We start from the raw sequence: 7,605 nt of genomic DNA on the forward strand, positions 1-7,605 counted from the left end.
TGAAAATCGGGAGACACTGGAATGACCTCTGTTGAAGGTGGATATTCAGACAAGCAGTAATTAAATGCAATTAAAAGGGACTAAATGCAAAGCAAACAAGGCCTCCGCAAGGTGAGTGCTGTGGGATGGCGGCACATGTGCAGTAGCCGCATTTCGATCTAATAAAATAACGAATAAAATTATAATTGATTAACGCCGCGGGCAATTAAGCTGCAAGCATGTTGCCCACCCCAGGGGGTAGCGTTCTTTCCAAGTTTTCATATGCATATGGTTAGAACCGAACACACATGTGTATCCCGCAAAGACCTCGGCACAATGATAATTGTTGGCAATTACATCAGACCGCTTATCACACGCACAACATCTACGGGAAAATCTCACCCAAAATGCATACTGCTAAAAAACACACACGTGAAATAGAACTCTACATTTACACAGAAATTGTCGAGGGAAATGGAAAAGGGAGTCGGGTAATGGGTTAGGTTAGCATTTAGGGCCCAGTTTAAGTTTAATGACAATCACCGATTCCCCTATTTCGTGTACTCCACAATTCCACGCTCACAGCTAAATTACTTTAAGCTGTTCTCATTCCATTTTTGACTAGGATTTCAGCGAAAAACTACGAGTATGTATTATAATTTATATCGTTTTACCTCTGAAGGTGGCACTCAATATTTGAGATATGTACTTTAAGCAGGATCATATTTCTGTATCTTCTGTTATTATCTTAATTCTTAAACAAACGAGGTGGAACGTTGTGAGTTGCTGCGGACACCGCAACTCTACAGTTATACCCGATACTAAGTCATTTTGGCTCTCCTGCGGCAGACGCCGCTAATATTGAACCACACGACAAAGAGTGCGTGCGAGAGAGACAGAAAATCAGTCTGAGCGTGACGTCGGGCGCTGCGTGGCCACTGCAAATTGATTTCTTGCTTTTGGCTACAAAAATGATCCGATCTGATCCAGATTCAGCAATCTGATAGATATAGTCATTATCTATGATTCTGCGTTTTTAGTTTTCTCGAATGTGCAATATTGTGGATGCAACAGATTTTCGTCTTTTGTGGGGGCGGAAGGGGGTGGGACGATATTCTGAGATATACGTTTTATAGTAAGATCTAACAGAAGTGCGGATATCAAATTTGGTTACTCTAGCTTTAATAGTCTCTGAGATTTGTGGATGCCCCAGATTTTCGTCCTTTGCGGGGGCGGAAGGGGGTGTGGCGAAATTTTGAAACGAAACGGTCAAGGTCCGATATCACAGGAGTGTGGATACCAAATTTGGTTGCTCTGGCTCTTATAGGTTCTGAGATCCTTGAACTCATATTTTGCAATTGACAAAACCGACCATGAAACCTGTGTGTTAGAGAGAGACAGAGCGAGAAAGAATGAAATTGTTTTCTTGCTTCTGGCTATAATCATTATACGATCTGGTTCAGATCGTATCTTTAAAAATGTGGATGCCACAGATTTTCGTTCTTTGTGGGGGCGGAAGTGGGCGGGGCGAAGTTTTGAAATATTTTTGTAGCAGTGACATATCACAGAAGTCTGGATCCAAAACATCGTTGCTCTAGCTCTTATAGTCTTTGAGCACTAGGCGCTGAAGGGGACGGACGGACGGACGGACGGAAGGACGGACGGACGGACAGACGGACAGACAGACAGGGCTCAATCGACTCGGCTATTGATGCTGATCAAGAATATATATACTTTATGGGGTCGGAAACGATTCCTTCTGGACGTTACACACATCCACTTTTACCACAAATCTAATATACCCCAATACTCATTTTGAGTATCGGGTATAAAAACATTAATTTATTCAATACTAATTTACATGTATATTTCGTAAAGTGTTGAGCTTTGAGATTTAAATCTAAATTCAAATCATTCATGGCTCAGTAGCGACAATAAAAACCGTTTCTGTCGGCCGTTTTTGAAACTATTCGAATGTTATTTACATTACATGAAACCTTACATTCTACGGGAACATAGTGGCATAGTGGAATAAAAGCCACAATAAATAATATTTACTGAGCATTAAATAAGATCTCAATTTATAAAGATAAATTTTCAGTTCAAGGATACGGAATACATATAGATAATTAATATCAATATATACACAGATGTATATCTAAGCGATTTTACATGTACATCGTACATTTCGTTATATGCATGTAAAATTGCACGCTTCATAAACTATCCGTACAGATGGCGCCACAATGCCTGAGCTTTTGGCGGCCTGGCCAATGTACGCTTGAGGTCTAATTGTTATTATTTATTAATTACACAGCCCCACAAAAACAAAATATCGTGCGTGGCTGACCAGAATATCATATCAGTATCAGACAGGCGGGTACATTGAATGTTACGAACAGGGCGCGCCTGCGGTGACTATCGCAAGCTCAATGCGATTACCGTTCCAGATCGTTAAACGATTTCCCCACATTCACCAGAGGCGTACAGCGACAGAACAGCCTGGATGGCCACATTCATGTCGGGAATATTGAATGTTTCAAACCTGATCTGAGTCATCCTCTCACGGTTAGCCTTCGGGCTAAGAGCGGCCTCGGCCAGCAGAACGGGGTGATCCTCGGGGGCCACACGCAGCTCATTCTCGGTCATCACCAACGTTCTTGATCCTCAGCAATAGCGAGATGCGTGCGGCCGCCGACGAGCTCCCCGTCCTGCTGAACGAAGCCCCTCTTAACCACAACCACAACGACATGAATGTGGCCATCCAGGCTGTTCTGTCGCTGTACTCCTCTGGTGAATGTGGGGAAATCGTTTAACGATCTGGAACGGTAATCGCATTGAGCTTGCGATAGTCACCGCAGGCGCGCCCTCCACCACTGGTGTTTGCTTCCATGTGCAGCGGGCTGGCCCATGGACTACAAATCTTGACGATGTATCTGTGCTTTAGCTACTGACAGTTTCTGTTCCATCAGGCGTCTGGGACGATCTGCTACTGGTGCTCCAGTTTTGTTATGTAGTTGCGAACTGAAGGTGAATCTGATGTGCTCATGTTGTCGAGAGTGAGGTCATCAGTTTGCCGGTCCTTGCATTGACGCGCTTTATCGTTATATGGCGAAGCAAAATCCTGCGAGATTACAGATTGTGCCATTGGTGAGATGTTGCTTGTTGACGTCAACAAGCAAATGGAACTTTACTAGGAAGTCAGAGCTAATAATTGCAGTTGGTACATCAGCGCCTAGACATGACCATTTAAACGATCCAGTCCCAGGTCGATTTCCAGATCCTGATTTCCAAAATGTTCGTATGGTAATCCGGTTTGTCATCGCAAAGTTTATTTTTCGTCGATGTAAAAGGGGATGCCTTGTTGTCATGGGGAACCTTGGGCTTTTTGGAGATGTCGTGTTGTAGCTTATCAACTAAACCTTCTGCATAAAAATGTGCAAATTAACAGCAACTTCTTTTAAATTTGGACTGTTGCTAATTAAATTCTCTGTTGAATTTGACCCGAATTTGTGCCGCCACCGGCTACCCGATGGGCTACAAATGATATTAAATTGCGATACAAGCCAACTACAAGACAAAGTCCAACAGAATTGATGAATGAATGACTCGACATAACACACATTGAGTCGATAGCACTACTTACGATAATTGAAGATGAAGATGCCAGACCGGCAGAGTCGCAGGTGTGGCCACACAAGCGAACGATCCGGGCTGCCCCAAGCTTTTCAACCGTCAAATTTAATAAAAGTGAATGCTACCTAATGGTTCTCAACAATTGCATTTTTACAAAATTTTTAAAAGAAACCCCACCACTTTGCTGTCAGAACGCAAATAAGCTCAGTGAGGAAATGCATCCAGGGCATTGCACTTCCACTTCAACCAAAAACTAATATACAAAACACTCACTGATTGAGTGATGGGCATATTGAGAGATGGCCCAACAAAAACGAGAGGAGCGATGAATCATCAGGGCAGAGATCAGCATAGGAATACCAAAAATACACGATTGCCGGGGCGTGTAGTAGGTGCCAAGCACTCGCCATATAAGGCATATATGGCACCCCCAGACGTTGCAGTTGCAGCTGTGCCAAGGGGACACAGATGTGAGCTGCCATCCGCTTCCCGACGGGGGAAGGAACCAAAAATAATCGTATACGACTACAAATAAAAAGAAAATGCGATGCAAGCCAAGTACAAGTACAAGACAAAGTCCAACTGAATTGAACTTGAATGAAGTGCACATCCACGAACAGACACGGACACAGTCAGAGGGTGACGCCTGCAGAAGTCGAATTAAAATTCCTAAATGATTTGGCATCACGCTACATGAGAGGGTTTGGTTTTGGGGCTTTTTGGAGCAGACAGCGACAAGTGTTCCACAGATAGAACATCTATAAATAGATATTGTCAAAAACCACCGAGCCGAAGTCTGTTCTGTGTTCTCTGTGGATACTAGCTGATCGTGATGCTGATTATGATGATGCTAATGAAGATTCTTTCCCATGGCCATGAGTGGTCCGGGCGGAAGCGAGCTGCGCCTCTGTTGGCCATGAGGCTAGCAGAGACACAGACTTTTCATCCAATTCCTCTCCATATGAACATTTATATGTTTGCATATGCTATCTACATCTCAATTGTACTTTAATTAAAAACACATCACATACCACACACACTATACCAAATATTGTTCATGTATGTATATTCGATTCTTTTCTCCAACCCAAACCGCACAGCCATTCTCTTCTGGGATATATCGCATATTGACGACATACAGCTGATCGCGCCCGTTTGGTCGATGATGAAAGTGTTGGCGCTCTTTTTTTATTTCTTTCCTTCTGATTTTCAATATTGTTTCTGTTTTTCCTATGCGCTCGTTCGCTGCCGCTGCTTTTTTTTTGTATATATAAAATAACAATGTTAAAAATAAATTCATCCAAACGAAATGAAACCAACGAATGGCAGACACAAGAGAAAGAAAATTATTGAACAACATATTCTACGATTATGATTTTTGTTGGACCTATATCTTTGTGTTTGTGTATCATGTCTGTATCTGTATGAGAATACTGCAAACAGAACAGCGAGCAGAGATGTTTTAGCACACACCATAAATGTCCGCGTCACCTTTTGTTGCTGTTACCTCCATTTCCCTCCCGTATAGGTACAACTGGTCGAAAAAGTGAGAGATATGCAATCAATTGGGGTGGCCCGAAAATATGGGAATCGAACAACATCGAAAAGAATGAAATGAAATTACTTTAGTCAGATTAAAGACTGAAAGGTTCCTAATAGATAATACATTCCTAATGCATACATGCATATGCATATGCATATGCATGCATGTAAGTGTGTACATATGTTCTCCAGTAGCCAAGCTACGTTAAACTTGCTTTCTAAGAGTTACATTTATAAAACGTCTTCTAATCCAAACTAATTGGGTCCACCCGAATCTGTATACCTAGAAGATATACACAAATTGGCGTCAAAAGAAACGAGTATTTCTCTATATTCAGTTCAGCCTGATCTTCTTGTTATGCTCCGCTCTGTGTTCTTGCTCTTTAATATATGGCTAGCTCTGGAGACGTACAGTGCGGCAGACACTGACTAACTAGATACACGGACGCATACATATATACACATATACACATATGAGAAGGAATACTTGGTGGAGCGCATATCCGAAAGATATTTTGGTCTGCAAAGACGATACACATACTTATATAGATGGATCAGTTATAGAATAAGTATTTGGTGGGGTCTTCCATATAGATTTGATTTTGCCACTTGTCTGCTGCGACTCGGGATGATTGCAAGCAGCACGTGAATGCCATGCCCTATGTATGACTAAATATTAAAATATGGGTTCGATAATCCAGGGAAATAGTTCGACTGAAATACGATAGGATTTGATGGAAAATTTCCATCTCCAGTCCGACGTGTGTGTATTCATTGTGAACCACTAAAAATAAACCTCGACTGCACTCCAAAGCCTAACAAACTCCAAAGTTTTTCCTAGCGCCTCGGACTTTTCCCCCATTAACACAGAGTAATGCATTCCAGAAATCACAATCTGAATCGAAATGGAGTGTTTATATGCATTCGCCTGACCTGATTTACATTTACCCGATCGACGGGGTAGGGAATAGGAAGTGGGACTGCCAAGTGGCAGATGCGATTGTGGCAGCTGCTAGCGCTGATGCCCCTGGACAGTGGTCAGAGCCGGAACTGGAGCTGCTAATGCGCTAAACAAATCATCGGTCATCGATGGTGATTAGGCCTATTAAGGGATTGTGGTTAACCCTTCTCAGCACTGGGTACTCACTCATTCAATCCCTCCGTTCAGGCTTTGTTTATTTGTGTGCACTCCGTCCGGGGTAAATCCAATAGGTCCTGAAATGCATGTGCCAAACTAATTTGAAATTAATTCACACTGAAAGTGAGGAAAACTCGTTCTCACCCGCCCTCGCACTTTGATCAACTCTCAATAACTCAATCGCCTAGTTGGCAACTTAATAAAAATTCCGGACAAATTCATGAGAATCCCAGGAATTTAAGACCGTTCAAGGACAGCGTGGCTCCGGATGAGGGTGTGAGCCGCAGGGAATTTCCCTTCATCTATATGGCCATGTAACGCCTTGTTGCCTTGGCTTTGGGCGTTACCCCAGCCTCATCCATATTCTCATGGCCATCCTCATCCTCATCATCATTGTCGTCGCCTGTGTGCATTCCGCTTGAGCTGTCAAATGCGCATCGCGACTGTATCCCTCCCGTGTTTGTAGACGTATCTGTGTGATGTGGTGGCGACTTTTTGTCACCCAACCATTGAAACATCGAACCAGCCAACCATCCACCATCGAACCCCAACATTGCCATTGCCCTTTGCAGGCTCAATTGCAATTTGTTTTCGTTGATTCCCAGCCTCGACCTCGAGCCGCTGTTTGTTTAGGAACGTCTGTGGGGTGGGGGTGTGGGGACTGGATTCGGCAGACTTGAATTTTTGGCATTGGTAATTCACAAATGAATCCCTTTAGTGATGGCAATTGGCGCACGTGCACTAAAACAACAAGGAGGCGAACTGGCTGCCAGGCTACCAGAACGTTATTAAAATTCCTTGGCCTCGGTCCAGCCCCAGCTCCCAGTGAGTGCACATTTAGCTGGGCTTTATTAAATTTTGATTTAGCCATTTATATAATCTATTTGCAATTGGTTTTATTTTCGTTATTCTCTGTCCAACGACAATGTGTGGCTTTGCCATTTGCGGTCCTGTGGCCCTGTCGTCCTGAGGGAGTAGTCTGGGATAAACTGTTGGTCACATAGTGTTTGGCAGTCATGGAAGGTCTGACATTGATCTACTTTTAATTAACTTCAAATTAACAGTTGGATAACTCCCTTGCGTAAAGAGACCAATGGGAGAAGAAAGTTCGATGGAGCTAAATAAACCAATAAAAGAAGATATTTTATTAAATTCAATTAGCACCCAGAAAAGTACAACTTTCTCATTTGATTTATAAAAAAACTAAAAATGGACCATTTAAAATGTGTCAAAACGTTTTTCTTTCTATGCGAATAAACTTGTAATGAAATTTTTTATTCTACCCAAATACTTTAGAATAATCTAGTTTT

Source organism: Drosophila miranda, chromosome 3 (assembly GCF_003369915.1).
Source record: "Drosophila miranda strain MSH22 chromosome 3, D.miranda_PacBio2.1, whole genome shotgun sequence".
Lineage (NCBI taxonomy): Eukaryota > Metazoa > Arthropoda > Insecta > Diptera > Drosophilidae > Drosophila > Drosophila miranda.